The 27,810-nt window shown below is 39.5% G+C and overlaps 1 long non-coding RNA gene across 3 annotated transcripts in view; it reads right to left on the minus strand.

The window, feature by feature from the left end:
* The window catches only part of LOC121832188 (uncharacterized), a 141,117-nt gene that overhangs the window by 79,713 nt on the left and 33,594 nt on the right, over window positions 1-27,810 (minus strand). Inside the window, exons 2-3 of one of the 3 annotated variants that reach the window (XR_013042220.1) lie at window positions 27,278-27,441; window positions 8,982-9,096 (exon numbers count right to left, since the gene is read on the minus strand). This is a non-coding gene — a long non-coding RNA (uncharacterized LOC121832188). Of the gene's footprint in view, window positions 1-8,981; window positions 9,097-14,148; window positions 18,349-27,277; window positions 27,442-27,810 lie in introns of those variants that run through there. The other 2 variants (XR_013042221.1, XR_013042219.1) reach the window with 2 other exon arrangements.

The raw sequence follows: 27,810 nt of genomic DNA on the forward strand, positions 1-27,810 counted from the left end.
CAGGATATAGAACAACATAGAAGAAATAGTAGATCAAAATTCTATAAGAGAAAAATAATTATCAAAATGTCTGGAAACTCTGGGATAGTAGCAAGAAACCAAACCTAAGAATCCATAGAATATATGAAGGAGCTAACATAAAGCTAAAAGCTTAGAGACCTATTCAATGAAGCTTTATCAGCAAACCCCAAATCTTGAAAGAGAAACATACATTCATTTAGAACCTCAAATGAGTATGAGAATGGGTAAAAGGAAAGAATATGATCAAAATATAGTATGTGTAAAGAAGGTTATTTTTTTTCCAAATGATAAAAATAAAATAAACCAAAAAGATATACTCCTCCAAACAGGTGTGTCTGACCTTTTCACATTACAGCATGCCTAAGTAATCAAACTAGTGTGTTGGGCCCATCCACAGCTATCCTGGGAAATATACAGGCCCACAAATTGGACATATCTGCAGGAAATTGCAAAGATTAAAAATAATAATAATAAGCATGATAAGAGAGAATTCTTTCTTTAACATGTCATGGCTAACATTTCAAAATTATAAAACAAAGACACAATTATAAAACTACAAGGAGAAAAACAACTTAACTTCAAAGGAATATATATGTGTGTGTGTGTGTGTGTGTGTGTGTGTGTGTGTGTGTGTCTGAATGTACATATTTGAATAATATCTAATCCCTCATCAACAACCCTCAGCTAAGAAAGCACTGAGAAAGAAACAGCAGATCCTTAAAGTGTTGACCTAAAGTGCTATATTCAGCAATGCTATCTTTTAAAAATGACAGAGAAGCCGGGTGGTAGTGGTATATGCCTTTAATCCCAGCACTCAGGAGGCAGAGATAGGCACATCTCTGTGAGTTCAAGGCCAGCCTTGTTTACAGAGTGAGTTCCAGGAAAGGCTCCATAGCTACACAGAGAAACCCTGTCTCGAAAAACCAAAAAAAAAAAAAAAAAAAGACAGAGAAATAACATTTCACAAAAAGCACAGAACAAGGTTTATGAACAGCATGCCAATGTTGTAGAAGATTCTGAAAGTAATATTTAAGAGGAGATATCATAGAGGGGAAAAAAGAGTTAAAAAAAAAGTCTCAAAGTCTCAACCATAAGAGAATAAATAAATAAATAAATAAATAAATAAATAAATAAATAAATAAATACATAAATCCATGAAGGGGCTAGATGAACAAAACAGAACTAGGAAAGAATTTATCATGTCCAGAACAGTAACACCAGAAAATCTCTAATACTTAATATGAAAGAAAGAACAATAAGCTGACCAACCAGAAAAAGTGCCAATCTCTCAATATTCCATATACCTTATGTGTATAGGGCCTCCACTCACAAATAAAGAGATGCTCAATAGTGACTAGATTGGAAAACATGAACCAGCTATCCATTGTCTCCAAGACCACATCTTAACCAGTAAAGATACAAGGAAACTGGAGTCAATGGATGGAGAGCAGTCTATCAAATGAACAGGAGCTGAAAACAAGCTGGCATAACAATGCTGACATAATAAAGTAGATTTGAAACCAAAACTAAAAGAGATAAAGGGAGCCAGTATTCATAAGTAGAAAAATTCACCAAGAAGATACAACTTGGAAGATGTCTTAGTAGGCAATGAAGACCAGAGTGATCAGATCCTCAGAATCCACAAAAGTGATTGATAGGTGTGGTTATGCGCCTGTAATTCTAGCACTAGAAGGCAGATGGCGGATTCCTGGGATAAACTGCTTGGCTATACTAGCATTATAGGCAAGTTCTGGATTCAATTGAAAGACCTTGCCTCAATGAATAGTGTGAAGAAAGACTAAGGAAGACTCTCCACCTTAACCTCTACTCCTAGATATATACACATGCAGTATACACAGAGACGCATGCAAAGAAAAAGAAGATACAGTGATAGTAAATATTTATGTATCTAATGGTAAGGCCTCCAAATTGATTTTTAAAAGACCCTTACGAGTATAAATGATCAACAGTTTCTGATACAATAGTTGGTGATTTTAATACCCCATATTCATCTTTATATAGGATAACTAAATGAAAATAAACAAAGAAACTTTAGAAGTAAACTATACTGTATGTCAAATAGATTTAACAGATACCTGTGGACTATTCCATCCAATAGATATAGAATACACATTCTTTTCAGGACCCACAGAACATTCTCTAAACTAGATCCTTTTATATGTTTCAAAACAAGTCTCACCAAATAGTAAAGTATTCAATAATATCTTGTATCATATCAAATAATAGTGGAATACAACTAGAATTTAGTATAAAGAGAAGCTGCAGAAGCTACACAAACATGTGGGAACTGAATAATACACTCTTGACCAGCAAGTGGGTCACTGAAGAACTCAAGGAGGTAACTTTAAAACTCTTAGAATAAAAGAAAAATACAACTTACCAGAATCTTTGGAATAATTATGAGAAAGTTATAAAAGAAAAGTTTATTGCTAAGTATTTACACTTAATATCAGAGAGAGCTTAAGTAATTAAATCAATTATGAACCCAAGGTCTTAAAAAAAGAAAAATCAAAGCAGCAGGTGGTAAAAATAACAAAACATGGGGCATATATTAGTGAAATGCAGGCTAAAAGAACAATTCATAGAATCAATACAATCAAAAGGTAGTTCTTTGAAACAATAATAAGGCTACTGGGCTAATTTCCTTTGTGTCTATCCTTCTAAGTCACAGTCTATTACTGAGTCAGGGAAGAAACAAGATATCAAACAAAAACCAAGGAGGAATGTTACTTACTAGTTTGCACTCAGGGTCAAATTCAACAGTTGAGGCCCACCTGCCTAGGGATGGTACAGCCCACAGTGTGTTGATCCCTCCCTCATCAACTAGCAATCAAGAAAAGGGCCCCATAAATATGTCCACAAGTCAATCTGGTGGAGGCAGATTTTTCTCTTAAAGTTCCCTTTTCCGCAGCATGTCAAATGGACAACCAAAATTAGCTATCACAGTTACTGAAACTCTGGCCGAACTAACCTAAAGAAAAGATTCAAATGAAGAAATGTAGAGATGAAAGAGGGATTCACAAGAAATTTCAATGAAACCCAGACTACCACTGGGAAATACTTTGAAAACTTGCTTTCTAAAGACCTGGAAAATCAAGAAGAAATGGATAAGTCCCTGTTACCTACCAAAGTGAATCAAGAAGATACACTTAAATAAACCCATAATAATCAATGAAATTGAAGTAGTAATAAAATCTCCCTGTAAAGAGTTGGCCAGACTCATATGGATTCTCTGAAGAATTATGCAATACCATTAAGGAAATGCAAAAAATAATACCCCTCAAATGGTTCAACAGACTAGAAAGATAAGTTATATTGCCAAAGTGATTCTATAAAATCAGTATTACTATGATATCAAAACTGGATGCAGACCCAGCAAGCAAAAAATCAAAAATACAAAATAACGTCTTTTTTAATAAAATTGCACAATAAGAATGCAAATTTAATTAAAGAAATGCTAAGAAGACATTGCAGGCTGAAGGAAGCTTTATCCCAGAGATGTAAGGATGGTTCAGTAGTACAAACTAATACATGCAACACAGTGTATAAACAGACCTGGGACAGAATTTGCATTCCCAGTAGATGGAGTAAGGGACACTGGAAAAGTTCAACATTTGTTTTCCTTGTAAAAAGTCAAAAATAGCAAGTAATAAAGGAAATATATCTCACCATAATAAACCCTACTTACAACAAATCTATAGCCAATATTATACCAAAGAGGTAAAAACTGAAAGCATTTCATCTAAAATCATGTGTTAAGCAAGGATACAGTCTTCTCTTGTTCAATACAGTATTCAATCCCTTAGCTAGAGCAATATGACAAGAAAAAATGGATACATACAGTTAAAGAGAGATTCAAACCATCTCTATTTGCAGACATGATTCTATATTTAAAAGATGCTAAAGACTCCATAAGAGACCTCTCAGACCTAATATAATACATTCAGCAAAGTATCAGGATACAAAGTCAACATGTAAAAATCAGTAGCCTTTGTATATGCCACATAAACTTGTGAAAAAGAAGTTCACTGGCATGATTCATTTCAAAGTAGCTTCAACACAACACTCTAGGAACAATTTAACCAAAGAGGTGAAATACTTCCGCAACAGAAACACTAAAATACAAAAGAAAGAAGGTGAAGAACACAATAGAAGACGAGAAGATATTACATGCTCATGGATAGGCAAAATTGGTACTATAAAAATGTCTATAACACTTAAAGAGATCCACAGACTCAACAAAAATCCCTATTATGATTCTGTCTTAGTTAAGGTTTCTATTGATATGAAGAGACACCATAATAATGGCAACTCTTATAAAAGAAAGCATTTAACTGGGGCTAGCTTACAGGTTCAGAGGTTTAGTCTATTATCATCATGGCAGGAAGCATGGTGGCACACAGGTAGACATGGTGCTAGAGAATAAGCTAAGAGTTCTATACCTGAATCTGCAGGCAGCAGGAAAAACGAGTGAGCTACTGGGCCTGGCTTGAGCTTCTGAAACCTCAATGCCCACCTCCAGTCACACACTCCATCCAACAAGGCCACACCTATTCCAACAAGGCCACACCTCCTAATAGTGCCACTGTCTGGTGACTCAGCATTTAAATATACGAGTTATGGAGGGCCATTTCTATTCAAACCACCACAAATTCCAAGTGTGTTTTTCACAGAAGTAGGAAAGTATTCTAATATTCATATGGAAATAGAAAAGATCCCAGATAGCCTAAACCATCCCAAGGAAAAATAATAATGGATCTCAAATTATACTGCAGAGACATAATAACAAAAAATGTATGGCATGTGCATACTAAATAGAATAGAGAATTCAGAAATTAACCCTCACACACACAGCCACCCAATCACTGACAAAGGTGTTTAAAAAAATTAAGATCCATTCTGGCAGCATAGCACCAGTCAAAAGCCCATAGCTAGGGACATCAATGGCCATGGAGAATTTACTATTGATGCTTTGCCCCATGTACATGAAGTGAAGTGGATCTGAAATTCTCAAAGAACTAATAAAAAATAAAATAAAAGATATTGTCAAATAAAAAATTTTTAAAAAAAAAATAACATGAGAAAAAGCCTTTTCAACAAATGATACAGAAAAATACTGGATATTTATTGTTTAGGAGAATGAAACAAAAATCCATCTCTCTCTCACCTTGAACAAAACTCATCTCAGAATGAACCAAAAGCCTTAATATAAACCATGACACAATAAAAATGTCGTTGAAAATGGAAGAAATGACTCAGACATAGGCAAGTTCTTTCTGAAAAAGACTCTAGAAGGTCAGAAAAAAGCCGGAACTAACTTATAGTCACATGAAATTAAAAGGCTGCACAGCAAAGAATCTGGTCACCAGAGTGTAAAAAGAGACTACAGAATGGGAAAATCTTTGGCAACCATACTCAGACAGGGGACTGGTGTCTAGAATATTCAGACAACTACAAAATTAAACACCAAAGTTCATCCAAGTAAGAAACCTGGTTATTAGTTGAATGGATGGTTCTCAGAAAAGATATTCAAGAAGTCAATAAATATTTGGGAAAAAAATGTTCAATATCCTTCATCATCAAGGAAACACAAATTAAAATTATGCTGAAATTTTGTGAAAATGGATTGACTAAGTTGGGGGGACCCTCTCTCAATGTGGGTGACACCACTCCAGAAGCAGGGGTCCTGATGGGATAAAGGGAGAGAGGGAGAAGAGCCACTAGGAAAGCATATTCTCCACCCCCCTTTCTCTGTGTGTGTGTGTGTGTTTTCTATTCTCCATGAGGTAAGAACCTGTCCTATCATGCTGCTATGGCTCACACTGGGCCTTTAATCAATGGAGCCAAGAACTATTTAAATCATTGAAACCATGACCAAAACAAACACTTCCACCCTAAAGCTGTTTATGTCAGGCTTTTTTGTCACATTGAGAGAAAGTCTGGCTGACACCAACAATTAATCCTAGGAGTAGAACTTTTGCCATGATCTTGCTATTCATAAGCCTACAACTGGTTTGCAGGAGGTCGCTAGAAAAGTTTGAAGTTGCTGGATAGAAAAGTTCAGTTTGATGGATTCTGAAGAGTGCTTAGAAAGTCAGAATGCCAGTGGGAACACAGACAGTAAAGACTACACCGTAAATCCAGATGACAACAGAACTCTGTGGGGGAACTGGGCTGCTGGCCATTAATGCTATATTCTGGTTAAAATGTTGTCTATATTTTGTTCCTGTTGAAGACTTTGTGGGAAGCAAACTTTAAAGTTGATGGACTAATTAAACTGGTAGAGAAATTTTTAAGTTCATCCAACTGTCAGATGGATAGTGTTGGCCGCTTTTCATAAAGTTTAAGTAAAATTTGTGAGCAAAAAGCCAAGTGGCAAGGTTTGGGAAACTTGCAGTTTGCCCAGAAGAGAGTGTTCGAAGTTGGAGTCCAGAAAAGCTTGGCTGCTGAAGAGATCAGAGTCATTTAAAAGACGATGAGTGCTTTGTGCCAGGACGATAGGAAAGATGCCTTGAGTGTATTTGAGGAGTTGGCGAGATTCTCACCCTCACTGGCTCTAGGGTGTATCAGTTTAAACTCATTTGAAAGACTTCACTTTAGGAAGACAACTCCAGGGCTCCCTGCCCACACATGGCAGCCTAAGAAAGGTTTTCCCTGAATTCAGCCATCCAAACACAGAGGACGTTGTAGCCAGTGATCTGAGGAGACATGACCACTACTCAGACTGGTAGAGCTTCATGTCATCCACACCGTGCTGGTTTTGTAGGTTTTTACAAAGATCTCAAAGGAAATCCTGGGAGGCCAGGAAGTGAGTGACAGGGTTAGATTTCCTGTAGGCAACTCCTTGGACAAAAGAAATGAAGCTGTGAGGGTGACACTAAAGGATCAGTGAAGTCTCAAGAGGAACCTGCAAATACAGGTGATGAGCTCTCATAAGTTGAGGGTCCTCACTAATATAAACGCTCTCTCTCCCTCTCCCTCTCCCTCTCCCTCTCCCTCTCCCTCTCCCTCTCCCTCTCCCTCTCCCTCTCCCTCTCCCTTTCCCTCTCCCCATGTCACATCTTCCATCAAGTTAGTCACACCTGCCACTGTTCCTACCACCATGATGTTGCCTCACTAAAGGCTCATAATCATCAGAGTCAAAGATTACAGACTAAAATCCCTGAGGCCATGATTAAAAATAACCCTCCCTAAAGTAATCTATGTCGAGTATTCATTCCACCACAGTGACAGAAAGTCTGACTAATACACTATTCACTTTGGTCTTCTACTGAGGATTTCTATAGACGTGGAAGTGACCTATGTCCACATCCAAAGCTTAACCCAAGGCATAGTGTCCAGGGAGAAGAGGGAATGGAGATGGCGAAGGAAACAAAATTCCTCTGCAATTGATCACTGAGTGCAGTATGTGAAAGAGAGCAGGACGTGAGACTGATGATGTCACAGGGACATAACTTCAGGCTTGAATTCTGGTGTATGCCCTTGTTCAAAACTGAGGGTGGGACAAGAAAAGGGGACAAAGTCCTTGGGAATTAGAAGAGTGATGGCTGCATGAAAAGAAGCATAGAATGTAAAAAAGAAAGCAGAAGAGAGAAGGACCTAGCACCATCCCATAATTTAGTTAAGGCACATTCAACAAAACACCAATTTAGGACTCTGAGGGACTGGCCTGTGCCACACTACTGTAGTGCATATAGTAGCTGGGGAATTTTACAAATGTTCTCCGTGACTGCCTAGCAGGCAGCAATCTTCCACTTGGCTCTGCAGCTAGTTTCCTGGAAACAGCAGGCAATGCTCTGAAGAAACCAGTTCTTCAGCTTCAGAGAGAGAAAATTGGTCAAATCAATCATAAATAGCTAACCCAAGAAGCAGTGCTCAGGGAGAAAGCTGTGCTGTCCTGAAGAGGAGCGTGGACTTTAAATCAAAGACATGGGTATCGCGTACAATTTCTTCTACTTAATGAACTTGAACCCAAAATAAGTTACTCTCTCTTACTTCCAGGTTTTTTTTCTCATTTAATATGTAAATACTAGTGCAGGCCTTGGGATTATCATGGGTACAAGTGGGGTGCTTTCTGTGAAGGGGCTTTGTAAGGTGCTATGCAAAACAGAAGGGTTTAAAGTTTCTTCTTTAAAGTTTAAAGTTACTTCTGTTCAGAAGACTAAGAAATCTTTAATTCCATGTGGAATCTAGATGGAAAAGAATTCACCAGAAAAAAAAATAGTTTCATACTTACTAAAGCAATCTCAAGTTGTTGAACCCATTGTAAACACTTTGCAGCTTTTTCTGGACCAAGACTCTTCTTTGGAAACCAAATAACAAAAGGTACCATACCTGACTACCACTCATTATAGCCTAGGGTCAGAGATTGTCTAAGAATCTCTACTTTGGAATTTGGAGGTGTTTTTAAGAAGTCCAAGAATATTTGTTTAATAAGGGTCCCTAATTTCTCTGCAGAAATATTATCTAAAAGCATTAGTGATCAGGTACTCAAATTCTAAATCACCACCCAGAAACTCGTACTAGAGATGTCTGCCACAACTCCTAGGCTGCTCCCATGCTGCTAATTTCTTCAGCAGAGGGAATTGTGAGCAAGCGTAGGCAATCCCTTACAAAACCTATTCTTGAGAATAATATTGTTTTCTGGTCATTGGAAATGTAATAAACACAGTGGTATATAGCCTTGGGTACCAGACACGAAAATTGGGGCCTCTCCCTATCCTAAAAGTAGAGTCTAACCCTCTACCCTGAACTAGAGTTTCTCTTGTACTCAACCCATGACCTCTCACCTCTCTCTCCCTGCATCTCTTAGATCTGTTGAATCATCTACTGATGTTGATAACATCACTCAAAACTGTCTGACTCAACACTGTTGTACAATAAGCCAGCCCCAAACCCCCACTTCTTATTGATGATCTCAGCAAGGGTCTCTCACTTACCATGGCACGGCTGATCTAGGGTAACCTTAACTTCAACAGCCTGGCTCTTCTATGTCTCACATCCCTGTAGCAGGCTAGGCTGGGCATCATATTATGGCAGACCCATGACAGGACCCTAAAAGGAAAAAAAGAAACATATACAAGCACTTTTGCTGATCTCAGCTTTCATCAAGTTGCAGATTTCCTCATTGTGCTGCTGCCCATACCTTCATGCTGCCTTGCTCTTACCTCCAACCTGCACCCTTGAGCAGTATCCACTTTCTTTTAAGGTAATGGTCTGATAATGTATACATTGCTTCATAGCATATTTCCATTCTTAGTCATACAGAATCATTGTATTTCCTACTATAAAGCTTTATTCTATAGCAGGGATCAAATACTCCTTACTGAATGTTTCCATGTAGCTTCTGAGCTACAGTAGTTTTTAAATTAAAAACCACTGGGGAGAAAAGTTTTAAAAGAATACTATTTTGTGGTGCAAGAAAATTTTATAAAATTCATATTCAAGGTCTGAATATAATGAGTACTTTATTTACTTATTGAGTACAGATGTCCCCCCAGCACAGCAGTGAGTTCAGTCATTGCTGCTGAGACCACAAACCCCCAAAGCCTGCTTGATACTTTGTCCTATATGGAAAACATTTTCCAACACCTCTTCTACGGTGGGATCACCACAGACTAACAGCAAAGCAGTTGTTTTTAGGGGTATGTGTGGTTGCACTGTCAAGGTCTAAGCTGTGTGAGCTGAAACAGGACCCTGCTCAGCTTTTGATATGAGAGCTAACTACTCTAAAAAGGAAATAGTGTGTTCACCCTTGGAATTATTTTTTCACTTAATTTTCAGAAATGGAAATGTTGAGGCAAAAGCAAGAATGTTTTAAGGTTTTTTTATTCATACTTTCAGGATGAGATATGGAATCACTTAAGATATAATTTTATGCCCATTTTTAAGTAGCTGTTACTATTATATTACTTTTGATGTGTAATTTTACCAAGCTTTGCTCGGTCTCTAATTGAGATAATAGTTTGATTTTTCATTTCATATTATGGAAATATGATCAGTTATGAAGGAAATGCACCTACACTAACTTTTAATTTGTTATTATTCATCTTTAAATGCAAAATAAAACAATTTAGTACAGAACTTTATTTAATACAAAATATTGAGGCTGATTTCTCATGACTCACCATTTCCTATCTAGACCTACAGCTTACACAGCCTGAGAAGGAGAGAACTGCCCCTACTCTACATTCTGCTGTTTTCCCTGGCTTCCTCTGAGATGCCCTTTTAGACCACATCAGAAAACATCTAATTCCTTCCTTTCATCCATAGAAGAGTCCTTAAAATTCTGGGCATTTGTACTACTTCTGTGGTTTACCAAGATTTTACCAAATGCCTGATTCTGAGAGGCCAAAAAAGATTTAGCTAGATTATTCCCTATATCATATAGCCATCTCATTGCCTGATGCACTGAATCAACAAGAGAAGTAAGGCTGCCCAGCCTAGACTGGAGTGATTTTCTGAGCCAATGCTTTGCTTTCTCAAAAGGGCATTCACAATGGTGCCCCTGTCACTCAGTTTAGTGGCTCTGAAGATTAATAGCAAAATTTTATTAGAATCTCTGGCTCATGGTGGCTCTCTCTCCAGTACTTCAGGGTCAGTGCAGACTTTTCTACATTCACAGGGTTTCTGGGAGAAAAACTTGTTTAAAGGCTAATGATACATTTGTATGATATCATCTATGCAGGAAGCTCTTCTTTTGACAGTAGAAACTAGAGACTACCATCCACCTATTAACAATTTGGCACATAGCAAAATCCTTTACTCCTCTGTTCCACCCATCCCTGCTTCTGTCCACTCCCCTATATGCTCCATCCCAGTGTGCTTTAAATTCTCTGCAGTGTCCTTTGGGATATCTGCCGACATCCTCTGTATGGCTATTCTCTGAATTAGTGCCCTCCTAGTTGGCAAATAAGGAAGAGGTAGGCACAAATGTTTGCTTAGGTGTACATTATAATCCAAAAGGAAGAGAACACAGTGTGAGACAGAGGTTATGAAAGGAAATTCATTGCTAAGTCCAAGGATAATTCAAAATCACAAACAAGTTCATGAGGCGGGATTCATAGCTAGACAGAGAGTGATGGGAATGGGAGGCAGTATGAGACAGATATTCTGTCTACAGTGAAGGTGGCTGCCACTTATGGAATGCTGGGAGACCTGGGAAGTCTTAACAATAAAGAGTAAGGAAGGGCCCAAAGTTTCAACTATACCTAGTATTTAACCAACTCCAAGGATAATTTTATGAATCTCAGTGAGGAATAAAGTCTATTGCTGTCCTTGTTTACCTGGATGCTGTAACAAAATGCTATAAACCAGGTCTAATGTAATCAACAGAAATTTGTCTCTCAGAGTGTTGGGGGGTGAAAGTGCAAGATGACATGACATTATCAGCATACTCAGCATCTGCCTAAGAGATGGCATCCTCCCCTGTGTCCCAATGTGATAAAAATGACCAAAAAAAAAAGCTATGTGGGGTCTCTTTTATAATAACACTTATGAACTCCAAGAGGTCCTACCTCCTACCATCATCACCTTCCAAATTAAGATTTCTATGTCTGAATTTGGGGAAAACACAGATGTACAGTCAATGGAGATCATTCAAAATCAAAATTCAGAAATTTGTTATAAGATTTTTTTAAGGAAAAATTCCTTTACCTCCTCTAGGCCCACATGCAAATTCTGCATTATCTTATCCAATGTATTTTAAAAGGTTAAAAAGATAAGTGCCACCTTTGAATTTGTTCAACAAGTTAAGCATGTACATTAGAGCCAATTATTAGAGGCAATTGGCTTGTAATTGTCCTGTATAACAATGTGATGCACAAGTGCCCCTAAGATTTGAGTTTCTTTTAGAGCTAAATATAATAATAAATATCCTACATGCTCGCTGAAAGGCCTGTGACAAAACACTGCCCTCTCTAACTGGACATTTTTCTTAGAGTGTAACACAGGAGATGATAAAAGGGAAGAGACATTAAGCAGGTCACCATGTGTTTCAGACTTGTCTTGCTGGCCTCTGGGACTTGTGGGGCTCGTCATAATCCTGTGGACTTTACCCTGGATCAGACTCAGTCTTCACAATGATAGATGGTGGAAGTGATCTCTGAAACTCCCCTCTTACTAAGAAGCTGCTCACTGAGGGAGAATCACACCTTATTGATGGTATGGCCACTGATAGGTCTCCATTCTCCAGTAGATACCCACACCTATGCACATATGGGCAGCATTAATTGGACTTACTGGATTATCAAAAAAGAAAAAGAAAAAAGATACAGGCATGAAGTTGGAAGGGGAATATGTTGGAGGGTAGCAGAGAGCATGAGAGGGGGAATGAGTAGGTGTGATATTTCCTCGTATGTGTATATGTATGTATATATATTCTCAAGAATTAAAAAAAAACTATTTTTAAAAATTCAAAACAGGTAAAACTGTGATATCTGTCAAAGTCATCATAAATGATCCATATTTTCCCTCTCCCCTTTCCTCTCCTCTCCTCCTTCCTACAAACTAATAATGAAATAATATAACTGTTGACAAATATATTTTTATTGTGTGATCCTTAGACTAAGGTGGCATCACTGCCATGGATTCTTCTGTAAACAAAGCAAAGCCCACCTTGATGACCAAAGTAAGACTTTGTCAGAAACTGCCAACTGATCATCTCACTAGAACTTTACCCACTTCAACCAAATTCTTTCTTCTTGCTTTGTATCCTCTAAAAGTTTTTAGAGGGAATGAGAGGTCCTTGAGAGCTTGCAGCATAGTAACTAATGAATTAACATGCGTGTTGCATGCATATGTGAAATTTCACAATGGAACCCATTATTCTGTATATTAATATGTACTAATAAAAATAAATTTATAATAAAACAAATGTTATAACAATAAAATAATAATCTGAAAGAAAAACATATACAAACTGTAAATTTGTTTTTCCGAGTAGTTGTGCAGTGTTTGGAAGGAAAAAATAAACAATTCCAAAGATTACTTGAATTCCACAATTTGGAAAAAGGAGAACCATCACATTAAGAAAAGCTCACTGATTAACATGCAGAGAAGCCAATTTATGGTGTTGACTTTAATATAACTACAATATAATCTCAAAAACAAAATAAATGGTTTTTAAAAGCCAATACAGTGGTGCTGGGTTAGGAGGCAACATTAAGACTCTAACATTTTGCTTAAGGAAAGGGTTTGGTAGAAAGCCAACCAACAGAGATACAGAGAGCATTCTCTTCTCTGTACAGTGATATTTTATTTGTGCTGAAATGTGATTTTATTTGTATGTTAATAAATAAAGTTGCCTGGGGGTCAGAGCTAATAGCAAGCCATTTAGCAGAAGTCTGGCAGTGGTAGCACATGCCCTTAATCCCGATCACATGACAGGCAGAATCTCTGTGTATTCAAGGACACAGCCAGCATGGAGACACATGCCTTTAATCTCAATACCAACCATAGAGACCTGGAGCTCTGTATAGACAGGCAGTGATGAGGAGGTCATGTGGTTGGATTTACAATCAATGAGAAGGCAGAACAGAAAGTCAATAAAAATACAGACACACCGGAAGTAGGTCTCTCTCTCAGGGGAAGGGCGGCGGCAGCAGCAGGTGGTAAGAAAGTGGTCTCAGCTCTTGGCTATTGCTCTCTGATCTCTGGGCTTTTAATTCTGCATTTGGCTCTTTGTTTCTTATTTAATAAGACCATTCAGAATTACTGAGGCTGCAATGGCTTGTAAGATTTCCTGGGGCCACTTGGTTGCTGAGAGATGATTCTAGTATGTGAACACAGACCCTCTAGCTGCACAGCACCATGTGTTGCTACATGACCACATATACACTGTGCAGTAGCCAAGCAAGAGGCTTAGTCATTGGTGGAGGCAGATACAGAGATCTATGGCCAGGTTCCAGGCTGGGCTCCAGGAATCCAATTGATAAGAAAGAGAGAAGAAATACTGCAGGTGAGGGACATCAAGAAAAAATACAATCTGACAACAAAAAATCAAATGGAAAAGTAATGATTCAAAGCTGGAGACATAGTTCAGCAGTTAAGATCTCACACTGCTTTTGTAGATGACCTGTGTGCAAACGTCCAAAGCAGGAAACTCACAACATGCTGTAACTTCATCTCCAAGGAATCCATTGTCCTCTTCTGGTATCTGGGGGTGTCTGTACTCATGCACTCACACCTTCATACTGACATACACACACATAACCAAAAACAAAGATAAATCAAACTATTACTTCTCAAAAGAAAAGTAATAATTCATAAAGTAAGGGTTTAAAGAGGAAAAAAAGAGGACATGATTATATTTTCCTTCAAAGTATAGCTCTTATATAAACAAATCAAAATTTGACAGGTCAACAAGTATGAAGAAATGTCAACTAGAAAAATAACTAGATTTTCAATTGTCCAAGATTAATTTTAAAATTATGATAAATTCATTGACTTTAAACAAAATGAATGATTTCTTTAGAATGATAAAGACAAGATTTCCTTTAAGATAGCACAAGGTCTAAGAGTTTTTAAGGGCAAACTCCAAGTTATAAACATCTGAGTCTTTCAATGTCACTCAGCTCTTCCAGAACACAGGAACACACCAGGGGGGAATAAAACACTCTTTAACTCACCCTATGAGGACAGAGTAACTCAATGCACCTTGAATTGAAATTGGAACAGGACAAGGATGGCAAAGAGAATAAGGAGGGATGTTACAACATAGAAAGTGTAACTGTTCAAAGTGAAATGCCAGCAAATACAAGTTGGGAATACATGAATATGGATCATTCCAGATAAGGAACTAAAGGAGTGATTATAAATATGTTTAAAGAATTATTTAAATCCTCTTGAACACAAACAGCTGAATGTAATAAAGAAGCCAATACAAGATACAAATAAAGAATTTCATACAGAGAAATCCAGAAGGAAAACCAACTGAAGGACTGAAGGATGGTTCAGCTGGTAAGAAGAAGAAACCAAGTTTGGTTCCAGCATCAGAAAACTTATGACCACCTGTAACTCCAACTCCAAGAGGTTTGACATCCTCCTCTGGCCTCCATAGCTACCCAAATATGAATATGCATATAAATACACACAGAGACACTCACCCACACATAATTAAAAACAAAAAAATCTTCACTAATAGTTCCTCAGTTAGAGAGAGAACGTCATGTCCATCTGCCCCTACATGCTCAGATTTTCTCTTACTTGGTCTTCTGAATGTCTTTTGCATGCTGATACAACCATTATATGTTCTTACGTGTAACTGCCCTGTTGTGTCTAGAAACACTGCTTGATTGTAGTCATCCATCACTCCTGGCTCTTTCAATCTTTCTGCCTCCTCTTCCAATATGATCCCTAAGCCTAGAAAAGGAAAATTTGGTTTTCTTTAACAGTGTGGCCTCAGGTAAGTTGACCACACTCTGTTGATGGCTATTAAACTGGGTGGATCTATAAAAGAAAATGAAGACACTAAGCCTATCAAGTACAACATGGGAGGTGGATTTGGGAGGAACTGGGATGATTATGATCAAAATACAATGTATGAACACCCCATTTATGAATTATATGTCAAAAAAGAATATTTTTTAAGTGAAGCAACCTAGCATTAGGAAAAACACTCTTAAAGTTCTCCCAAATGTTCAGCTAGTAAAGCTCAGCTTTGAAATTTGAATACATTCCAATGTCTCATCCCTGATGAGGTCTCTTCAAGGATCGCCAACTTTTGGCTGGGTTTGCAATGACAAGATACATGTCTTCATTGACAGCACCACCCAGGCATCAGGCTCTTCTGTGCACCTATCACCTGGGCTTTTGCTCTGATGAGTTCTACAGTTTGTTATGCAGATGAAATGAGATCATGAAAATGGCTTGGAAAGATGGAAGTCTAAAAATGGAGGAAGTGGTTCCTTGTCATTCCCCCAAAAAAGCTTTAGCAAGCAGCTCCCCAGGGAAGGCAGATTCCTTCCTACAAAATGGAAAGAATAAACCCACCTAGTATTTTCAGCCTAATTCCAATGGTGTTTTGCTATAACTAAGCTTTGAAGCTGATAAACCAGTACATTATTTGAATATTTCTGTCAACCCTTTAAAGTGAAAAAAAAAAAAAAAAATGAAGCAGCAGCCTTTACCAGATGACTGAATGTTTTCCAAGTAACATATCTCATGGATACAGGACAGGAAGTAATTTGAAATACCAAAGTATATTTCTAAAAAGCCATAATACTAATGCAAAGAAACAGAGCTTTTAAAGTTAAAAAAAAATAATCTTGGTCACACTGTGAGCTTACTTAGCATTTCTTTTCAAGAAAAAAAAAATCCTTTGTGCTGACAATGGATTTTAGGTGGCAAGGCCTTAAGCAGAGAAACAGCCTAAAACAAAGAGGGGAAGTACCAGGAGAACCAGGCTAGAGCAATTGTAATTTATATTACAATATAATTTAAAATGAGGGCTGATGATCTCACCTCCAGGGTCAGCTGTCACATCCTGAAGGATCTGGCCATCTGCAATGCTCTATGAGTTCCTAACACAAGCAGGAGCCAAGCTCTCCAATTATGAATGGAATATTAAAAACTACTGTTAAGATTCTCCAAGTCATTTCAGGTATTGTTTTCCCGCTCATAAATTACAGAGTGGGAGGTAGTACAGCATTCTCTGTACTGACCTCTTCTTGACAAGCAGCTTGAGTTCTGAGTCCCATCCACCTACTAAGAGACAACCAATACTAACTTGGTTTCTACCATACTAAACCCCACTCCCTGTCTCCTTAGCCTTCCTTTGACTTCCTGTCTGAAGAAGCTTGTGGCTGTGCAAAGAACATGTCACTTGTTCTAACCCACACCTGACCACTGCCCTTCCCTCTTTCTTAGAGCTCTGCCAATCGCTACTGCTCCCTTGAGAGGCAGATGTAAGTGTGTGTTTCTCAAGCTCTGAGAGACATTGGTGGAAATACAATCAGGAGAGATGAGGCCTCTGCTTTGTAGCTTCCATGAAAAGATGGAATCTTAACATAAATAGTTGCTAACTAACAGACACAGCAGTTTAATCAACTTCCCCAGCTCTAATAAATTCCCACTCACTCACCTCCTTTCTCCGTTACTCTCCCTTCAAAATGCCCACCCATTTCCACACATATTAGAATTGGCTCCTTCCCTGTTACTCCTTGTTAAGAGAACAAGAATAATTTGTACCACTAACGCCTGGCTTCATTTATCACAGCCAACACACACACACACACACACACACACACACACACAATGTGATCAAATCCAGTGAGCTTTCCTCTTCATTGTTTCGCAGAATTAACCCATTGCCACCTCTTCCTTCCTCACTTTGCCCCTACTAGCAGCAGTAGGTACTATTATTCCCATTTAACAATTGAAAACACTGGGCTTAGCATGTACCTACCTACAACTTTCCCTAAGAAATTTACAAATGGTGAAACGTGGTGTGACCCAAGCTTGAGTCCTTAACCACATATGACATGTTGACAGGCATCCAAATATTTTTTCATTAATTTATTTTATTTATGTCTATTTTGACCTGAATGTATATATGCATACCATGTGTGTGCCTGGCACCAAATGGAGGTCAGAGAAGGGTGTGATTTCCCCAGGAACTGGAGTTTATGGATAGTTGTGAATCAATATGTAGATGCTGGAAAACAAACACAGGATCTCTTGTAAAAGCAACAAGTGCTCTTAATCTTAATCAAAGAGGCATCTATCCAGCCCAGAATCATTTGTTTTTGAGGCATGGTCTCACTATATAGCCCAGACTAGCCTCAAACTAGCAACGACAGACACACTACTCTAAGGTCATCTCATCAATGAGAGACAAATTCATACCTACAAGTCATCACAAGTAGTTCTTGTCTGAGTGTTTATCTGCCCACATTCTAATGGCAAATTTGATGAAATTTTTTCTCAGTAAATATCACTATAGATATGCTTATTTTAGTAATTAAGGAAACAAATAGTGAACAGTACTCAAAGGTAAACCAAATCACATTGTAGCCAATTCTTTAAGAAAGGAAGTTGAGTCCAAGTAGAGAGCTCTTGGTTACTATTCTTGCACATTAGAGTTGCCATGCCATGCTGGTGATTGATGTTGTTCATAAGCATCACAACTGAGTAGTACTGTTCATGGTCTCCTTCCTTTGAAAGTCCCAATGAACACATCTACAAAAACTCCCTTACCTAAGGATCTGGGGACATTGTGAAACAGAAGGCAGAAAGATTGTAAGAGCCAGAGGATTGGGAAGTTTGTTGTGAGAGTATGTCTCTTAGTATTTATATCAGAAGATATACCCAAAAAGTTTCATTAACATGACTGCCCAAACATAACACCAAAAGACATGTCAAACTTGTTGGTGGAAAGTCTACAAGGTTCAACACTATACACACACACACACACACACACACACAAAAAAAAAAAAAAAAAAAAAAAAAAAAAAACCACTACAGGCAACTGAGGAACGCTGGGAGCAGGAGAGGTAATCCTCCTCAGGGTAGAGCACACCAATTGGTTAGCCAGTGCCAAACTTCAGCCCTAGAAACAAAAATACAAGTAGCATTACATGGACTGAACAAGTTATATTTGGAAATATACATATATTTACATATACATAGAGACATGCAATAACAATTAGTGAAAAAAAAGGCCTGAGTTTGAAGGAGATATGGAGGGGTATATGGGAGGTTTGGGAGGGAAGAAAGGAAAAGAAGTGCTGTAATTACAGTCTCAAAGAATGATAAAGTCAGTATAGTCCTCAAAAAAAGAAAAGAAATTGATAAATTCTAAAAACAAGCTTCTTATTTTAAAAATAAAGATGAAAGACAAAGTACAGAGCACATGGTACAAGTACTCCATTCTCCCCATTATCTCTGGACACATCTAGACCTTATGCTAACCATGTGGGGGTGGGGTAGCATAGGTGTCCCTACTTCTTCCTGAGCAGATCATGAGATTAGCCAGGACAGAAGCTAGTGATTCCATGACCTGTACCCAGTGGCATGTTCATTCACTTCACTATGTTGCCCTGGATTTTATGGTGGGTGATTTGGGCCCAGGGTCCACATTGACACCAGAACCAGTTTCCATATATCTCTTGGAGCTAAGCAGTTCTGATTCTAAAGTAGCTGGACATACTCTACTGTGATTCCTTCAAGGATAGCCTGGCAGTTACTACAGGATTGTAGCATTGACTTGGGAGCTAAATTCTACAGGACCAGAGAAGGGATCGCAGCTGGTGTTCTCATATTTGCCATATATACAAAGCTCTCTCTGCCAGCAGTTATCAGTCTCTAGTAAAAGAGCTGAGCTCCCTCCATAAGATAATTCATACCTATTATACAGCTTTACCATATCCTGTCCCTTGAAGTGACGTGTCTAGAATCATCATCATCATCCAGTCAGTGACAAAAGTTGATCCCACATTTTGAGCTGTGTCTATAGTCAGCAACTTAGAATTCCACTATTAGACCATAATTTAATAAGTCAATTATGAAGCAATTTAGGTACTAATAGACTTCAGCCTATTTAAGAAATAATCCAGAAAATGGGACCTGTGTTTGCACATTATTTATATTCTGAAGTTAAAGATAATTTGCAAAATGAAAAAGTGAATACCTGTATTTGATGTTCTCACAACAACCATGATGCATGTCTTGTTGAGCTAACAAGTTCTGATTTTAAAGTAGTTGGACCTATTGTACTATGTTTCCTTCAAGGATGGCCTGGCAGAGTATGAGGAGTCACTACAGGGCTGAAGTATTGACTTGGGAGGTAAATTTCACAAGTCCAGAGATTGGAATACCAACAGTCCTCCTTCAGTCACCCCCTTCCCTTGTTCTTTTGGTCAAAACAAGACTAAGCTCCATAGGAAGAACAAATTGGCCTGTGTTAATCTTTATCTGTCCTTTAAAAACTTTAGTTTTTCTAGCTAAGAGCTTTATGAAACTCTTCTTCCTACAAATAGACCTACACATTGTAAAGCACAGACCTATATCTGCCCAGACCACACAATTAAGAATTCTTAGCTCTGGTATTGGCATAAAAACTGACATGTGGACCAAAGGAATCGAATTGAAGACCCTGACATTAACCCACATACCTATGAACATATAATTTTTGACAAAGAAGCCAAAAGTGTACAATGGAAAAAAGAAAGCATCTTCAACAAATGGTGCTGGCATAACTATTGGGGAAAATTATAAAGGCCACTCCACGTAGTTAAAAGTAAGATTTATTTAGTGGATGACTCACAAATGAAAGAATGGATAGGTCGCGGGGGTCTGGGGAAGGCGTATAGCAATCCAGCGGTGTTCTCTGGAGCTCTGCACAATCAATCTCCACCATCCAGGGTCCAGGTGCAGAGAGCGCGCCCAGAGCGAGCGCTTGCCCATCCAGCTCCTAGGTTTCCAGCACCTCCCCTCGCCCCGCCTCGTAGGCGTGACAGTTGCCAGAGTCTCAATGGGGGTTGGAGCTTCCAGATCCAAACTGGAATGGCTACCCACTACACATAACTGGATATCAACATGTAGAAGGCTGCAAATAGATCCATATCTGTCACCGTGCACAAAACTTAAGTCCAAGTGGATCAAGAACCTCAACATAAATCCAGCTACTCTGAACCTGCTAGAAGAGAAAGTAGGAAGTAGTCTTGAATGCATTGGCATAGGAGATCACTTCCTAAATATTACACCAGTAGCACAGGCACTGAGAGAAACAATCAATCAATGGGACCTCTTGAAACTGAGAAGCTTTTGTAGAGCAAAGGATACAGTCAACAAGGCAAAGCGACAGCCTACAGAATGGGAAAAGATCTTCACCAACCCCACATCTGACAGAGGACTGATATCCAGAATATATAAGGAACTCAAGAAATTAGACATCAAAATGCCCAACAGTCCAATTAAGAAATGGGCTTGCCGGGCGGTGGTGGCGCACGCCTTTAATCCCAGCACTCGGGAGGCAGAGGCAGGCGGATCTCTGTGAGTTCGAGGCCAGCCTGGGCTACCAAGTGAGTTCCAGGAAAGGCGCAAAGCTACACAGAGAAACCCTGTCTCGAAAAACCAAAAAAAAAAAAAAAAAAAAAAAAAAAAAAAAAAAAGAAATGGGCTATAGAACTAAACAGAGAATTCTCAAAAGAGGAAACTCAAATGGCTGAAAGACATTTAAGGAATTGCTCAACATCCCTAATCATCAGGGAAATGCAAATCAAAACAAATCTGAGATACCACCTTACCCCTGTCAGAATGGCTAAGATCAAAAACACTGAGGACACTTTATGCTGGAGAGGATGTGGAACTAGGGGAACTCTCCTCCACTGCTGGTGGGAATGCAAGCTTGTACAACCACTTTGGAAATCAATTTGGTGCTTTCTTAGAAAATTGGGAATCAATCTCCCCCAAGATCCAGCTATACCACTCCTGGCCATATACCCAAGAAATGCTCAATCATACCACAAGAGCACTTGCTCAGCTATGTTCATATCAGCATTGTTTGTAATAGCCAAAACCTGGAAACAACCTAGATGCCCTTCAACTGAAGAATGGATAAATAAATTGTGGCACATATACACAATGGAATCCTACTCAGCAGAGAAAAACAATGACATCATGAGGTTTGCAGGCAAATGGATGGATCTAGAAAAAATCATCCTGAGTGAGGTAACCAAGACTCAGAAAGACAAATATGGTATGTACTCACTCATAGGAGGATACTAGATGTGGAACAAGGATGACTGGACTGCTACTCACATCACCAGTGAGGCTACCTGGAAAACAGGACCCCAAGAAAGACACGGGGATCACCCAATGACAGAGAAATGGATGAGATCTACATGAATAGCCTGGACATGAGTGGGAGCAATGAACAGTGAGGGTTGAGGGAAAGAGAGCCTGTGGGAGTGGGAGAACCCAGCTGGATCAAGAACAAAAAGGGAGAACAAGGAATAGGAGACCATGGTAAATGAAGACCACATGAGAAAAGGAAGAAACAAAGTGCTAAAGAGGCCCACAGAAATCCACAAAGATACCCCCACAAAAGACTGTTGGCAATGGTCAAGAGACAGCCGGGACTGACCTACTCTGGTGATGGGATGGCCAAACACCCTAATAGTTGTGCCAGAAACCCCATCCAAGTACTGAGGAATCTGGATGCAGACATCCACAGCTAGGCCCCGGGTGGAGCGCTGGGAGTCTAATTAGCAAGAAAGAGGAGGGTTTGTATGAGCGAGAATTGTTGAAACCAAGGTTGGATAAAGCACAGGGACAAATACCCAAACGAATGGAAACACATGAACTATGAACCAAAGGCTGAGGGGCCCCCAACTGGATCAGGCCCTCTGAATAGGTGAGACAGTTGATTGGCTTGATCTGTTTGGGAGGCATCTAGACAGTGGTACCAGGTCCTGGGCTCGCTGCATGAGATAGCTGTTTGAAACCTGGGACTTTTACAGGGACGCTTGACTCAATCTGGGAGGAGGGGATTGGACCTGCCTGGACTGAGTCTATCGGGTCGATCTCAGTCCTCGGGGGTGGCCTTGATCTGGAGGTGGTGGGAATGGGGGATGGGCTGGGGGGAAGGGGAGGGGGGCAGGAAGGGAGAGAACAAGGGAATCTATGGCTGTTATGTAGAACTGAATAGTATTGTAAAATAAAATAAAATAAAGAAATTTTCAAATTAAAAAAAAAGAATTCTTAGCTCAGTCTCTGGAATGTAGGAAAGAAGTCTGGCAAGTTAGCTGCTCTGTATATTTAATCAGTGTGGAGCACTCATCAACCTTGCTTTGCTTTATTCCTGTACCTCTCAAACCTTTGATCAGTGAGCTTGGTATATCTAACATCTTTTGAAATAATACTTAAAGAATTAATGTGATACAGCAAGATTTGAGGCCAGGATCTCTGGCTTTGAATTCCAGGTTAGTTTCTGACAAGCTAATCTTAATAACTGTCTTCAATCCTTAGAATCACCCTAACCTGCCTCCCCAAAGCATAACAATCATACATAATGAAAGAAGGTTTATGTGGGCTTTTGTTTGGAGAAGAATGACATTTAGGCACTTACGACTTTAGGGAAATATCTATTGATTTGCCTTGACATGTATAGTGAGTGATCTAATAATCCAATCGAGAAATTTTAAGCACCATTTTCAGGTGCTGGACTTGGCAGAGGTATTCTTCCAAAAAGGGGCAAGTCACAAGAGCACAGGTTGGAGGCTGAGTAGGATTCAAAGAAAGATGTACAGTGGCCTCCACAAAGGACATGGTAGTCCATGGATTTTGTAATATATCTCACACAATTAGGAGAAGAGGGGCAGTCTGGCATGACAAAGAAGAAGATGGTCCCAGTACATTGTCCCAAGTCCACTGTCTGGAATTTTGAATGACCATCCACCGAGACATCACTGGTTGGTCTAAGTGGCTCTGTCAGGACCAAATGAACTGTGCCTATATCTATCAAAAATTTAACAGACTTGCCCTCTACCTTTAATGTAACCTTGGGCTCCTAGGAACTCAGTGGAATAGAGCCCTGGTCTCATAAGTTCTCACCCAGATGAAGAATGGATCATCCTTCTTTCCCCTTCTGATTTGTGCATTCATTTTTCTAATGTCCCTTTTTATTTAAGAAATTTTTTATTCATTTTCCATATCAACCACAGATCCCCCTCTCATCCCTCCTCCAGCTCCTGCCCCCCCAGCCTTCCCCCTCCAAACCCACCCCCCATTCCCTCCTCCCAAAGGATAAGTGTTCCCTTGGGGAGTCAGCAAAGCCTAGTACATTCAGTTGAGACAAGACCAAGCTCCTCCCCGATGCATCAAGGCTGATCAAGTTGGCCCATCATAGGTAATGACCTCCAAACAGCCAGGTCATACACCAGGGATAGATAGATCCTGATCCCACTGCCTTTTTGTTTGCAATAATCACTTTGGTCCTTTATTGGTATCTCTTTTTCCTGGTAGTTCTGACTTTTACTCTAGGATCCCTTTTATCACTGTCCCTAAGTACTGCCACTACAGCTCTGGTCAATCTTTTATTCTGCTTTCCTTTCATGGAGTCATAGTTGTTGTCAACCTTTTGAGCAATCTCCAATAACTGGGACCTGTTCATACCCTCAAACCCTTCAACTTCTGAAGTTTCTAATATCTGGAGGGGACTGCATAATTAAAGCAATATTGGTTGCTCATTGGTTTTCTGGTCTGTCTGGGTCCATGAGGGCAAATACCCAGTAAGTTTCACAGAGGTGCTCCTGGAGCATAGCATGCAATTCTTAGGGCTCTTGTATCACCTCACTCATCTTAGACAGATTGGTAGGTATTTTAGCAGCTGCCTTCAATACTCCTAAGAGGGCCTGATGAAGAGTGGTCTTAGTGATAAGGCACAGGTCTTAAGCCACAGGGGTAGGTTTTGCACCAGAGAAAGCCATTGGTCAATATAGGGAAATTAGTTGGGTTGGCCAAAGTTTCCTGGGTTTACCATATTCCAGAAGGCTTGAGCCATTGGGGGTCCAAATAGCCATTACTAGGACTCCCAACTAAAAAAGAGAAGCAATTGATTTCACAGACTGTCCAGAGTCTTCAGGAGAGAAATTGACAAAATATCCATTCTCATCAACAAAACCCTACCTGAAGTATTTTATCATGCACTTTACACCGCTCACTCACCCTACCATTTTAAATCAGTTTTCCCAATCAAGAGAATGGGCAGAAACACAGAGAGAGACACCCAGATGCCAGTAGCCATTAAGAATATACAGCAGATGGCAACTGATAGTTCAGGTGTCAACCCACCAGACAGATAACACTCTGATTGGATGAATCTCATCAAGCAAGGCTTATGGTACCACAGACACTGAAAACTTGTTGCTTCTATCTGTAGTTTTTCTCATGTGCCACTACATTTCTTCCCTAAAAAAGAGCTATGGGTGTTTCCCCACTGCTTGTATGTTTATCTCATGTATATATTCCATCTGTGGGCACGCATATAGCTGTGAGTGATTAGGAAGATGATTTCTGCTTAAGGTATATAATTCTGATGACTAGAAATAATACTAGGATATTTTTCATACTCAGACTGACATAGGAAAATAACTGTATTCTCAGCCACAAAGACAGCTTTTGAAACATTTAACTAGGACCTCAGAGCAAATCCAAAATAGAGACAAATGCACAAGGGCAAGTTCCCGGGTATCTGTTTGTTGAACCAAAGCCTGGCAGATAATAGCAAAGACACAATTCCCTGCAGCAACTGCCTTTCTGCACATACTTCTAACCTCAAGGTTCAGCCAACTAACTATTCATTGTTTAAGTCCTGAATTTCAATGTCACTCTCTTTCTGAGAACCCAAACCATTCAAAACTATATGCCTTCTTTATTTACCATGCCTGGTCAGCATGACCTCCCTAGGCTGAGAGAAACTATGTGACTTATCATGTGTTATTAGAATGGGTAGGATCTATGGTGATATTTTATTTGTGCACCCCAATAAAGCTTGTCTGAGAACCAGAGGGAAAAGCCAGCCACTATATTACACACAGAGGTCAGGCAGTGGTAGCACATGCCCTTAATCCTAGCATTCAGGAGACAGAGATTCATCTGGATCTCTGTGAATTCAAGGCCACACTGGGAACAGAGCCAGGCCTGGAGGCACATGCCTTTAATCCCAGCAGTAGTTAACCATAGAGGTCTGGAAGTCTGTACAGACAGATAGGAAGTGACAGAGCTGGACAGAAAGAGGAATTGATACAGCTGGGCAGAAAGAGGAAGTGAGATGGCAGAGACAGGATATTGGTGAGAGTATACAGGAAGTGGCTCTCTCTTGGGCTGAGGATTTCCTAGGGTAAGAACTTGTGACTGTAGCTTATTCTGCTACTCTGATCTCTTGGCTTTCACCCCAATATCTGGCTCCAGGTTTTTTATTAATAAGACTGTTTAGTAATTAATATTACAAAGACCCTGTATATGTAACTCATAAATGTCCAGAGTTTGGCTGTTGAAGGAGGTGGGTGTGAAGAGGTGAATGAGTGAGTGATCGAGCAAGCAAGCAAGTAAGTAATGTAGAAGAGAAATACAAGTTATGAGTGAATAAGTATAGCAGAATAGAGAGAAGAAATGTGTGTAGAGGAGAACTGTGAAAATAGAGAAATATAGAAGAAAGATATATGCTGTGTGGAGACAGAGATTTTCAAAAAAAAAAAGATATTTTAAGGTGAAGTTAAAGAGAAAGTTACCATCAGAAAGCATTATTACCCCTCAGATGGAAAAGTCCAGCCCTCACCTCATTCATGGATTTTGTGTGTGTGTGTGTGTGTGTGTGTGTGTGTGTGTGTGTGTGTGTGTGTATACTCTGGATGCAGTCTTGGAACAGGACCTCCCAAAGGCAGCTGATATCCAGAGAGACAAATGGTAAAGACAACCAGGAGTAGCTTAAGTGCACACCCTTAAGCCAGGGGGTCCTGTGTCTTCTCACAGGGATCCTGAACACTGGAATTAGGGTCATGTCCAACCTTTCCTAACTGCCCTATTCATAAGGTGCCATAAATAGACTCACCTCTGGAGGGGACAAATCCAGATGACTTTCTGTAACTTCCATTTAGGGTGGAGATGGTGGGAACCTCTGGGATAGTAGGAGCAGAAGTATGAGAAGTTCCTGGAGCCCTAAAATGTCTTAGGGTGCAAAACCCCTAGGAACTGTTTCTTTTCCATTCTATCACCCCAAGATGCCCTTGATGCCCTGGCATCTGTTTCTGGGGAATCTCACTGGAGCCTTCAGAAATGTTGCAAGGTAAAGTCTATCAGAGAATATCACATGCACCTCTTAAAGCCATAGAGAAAATCTCTATTTCTAGCCTGTAGATGCACAGGGAACTTGCCCAAAGTCCCAGCTCTTTGTCTTTTATGCACAGAAAGGCATCCTGGTTGTCACACTTCGGTTAACAATAGGCAGAACCACAGAAGCCAAAAGGCAAGATTAATGCACAGTTTGTACATTTAGGGATGCTTTCCTCAGGAACCATTGACTTAGCCTTTGTTCAGGTTTTGAGAGGTAGCCTAGGTCTTTCCTTCTGTTTTGGCAGGAGTTGCAGCCTTCATGCTGGGTTTCAAGTCCTGAATGGGGCTTCTAACATGATGTCAGTTATGCTAAGCTTAGTCTGGGGCCTCTTACAAGCTTAACTCACAAACCTTAAATAAGGGTTTATGTTATGATGCCATATAAATATTCAATCAAATATACCTGAATACTGGTATGAAGGTATTCTGAAGATAAAGCAAGTTTTTATAATCCATAGACATGAGTAGAGCAGATCACAGTCGACAATGTAAGTGGGTCTCATCCAGTCTTCTACAGGTCTTTAAATAAAACTGAAGTCTTCAGAGGAAGGGTTCCTACAAGACAATCTTGAGACAGGAAACTCAGTAGCAACTTCTTCCTAAGTCTCCAATCTGTGAGCCATAGCCTTTCCTTCAGAATTAAATTATCAGAGCCAACTGCACACTCATATCTGAACAATCATAACATCTCATGATCTCACGATTGTGGTTTCCTCCTTTCAAAATCCTCTATACAAGATCCTTTGTAATTCCTCTTCTTCTCAATACAGCATTAGTTAATTAATTGATTAATTCTGTAATTCCTCTCAGCCCCGGTCAAGGTCCTCTTTTATAGACTCCACTCCATCCACAAAGGACTTTACCTACAAACACACTTCATCACCACCCACATATTGCTGACTCCAGCCCAGATTTCTCTGAGGTCCAGATTCACAT

Source organism: Peromyscus maniculatus, chromosome 9 (assembly GCF_049852395.1).
Source record: "Peromyscus maniculatus bairdii isolate BWxNUB_F1_BW_parent chromosome 9, HU_Pman_BW_mat_3.1, whole genome shotgun sequence".
NCBI classification, from domain to species: Eukaryota; Metazoa; Chordata; class Mammalia; order Rodentia; family Cricetidae; genus Peromyscus; species Peromyscus maniculatus.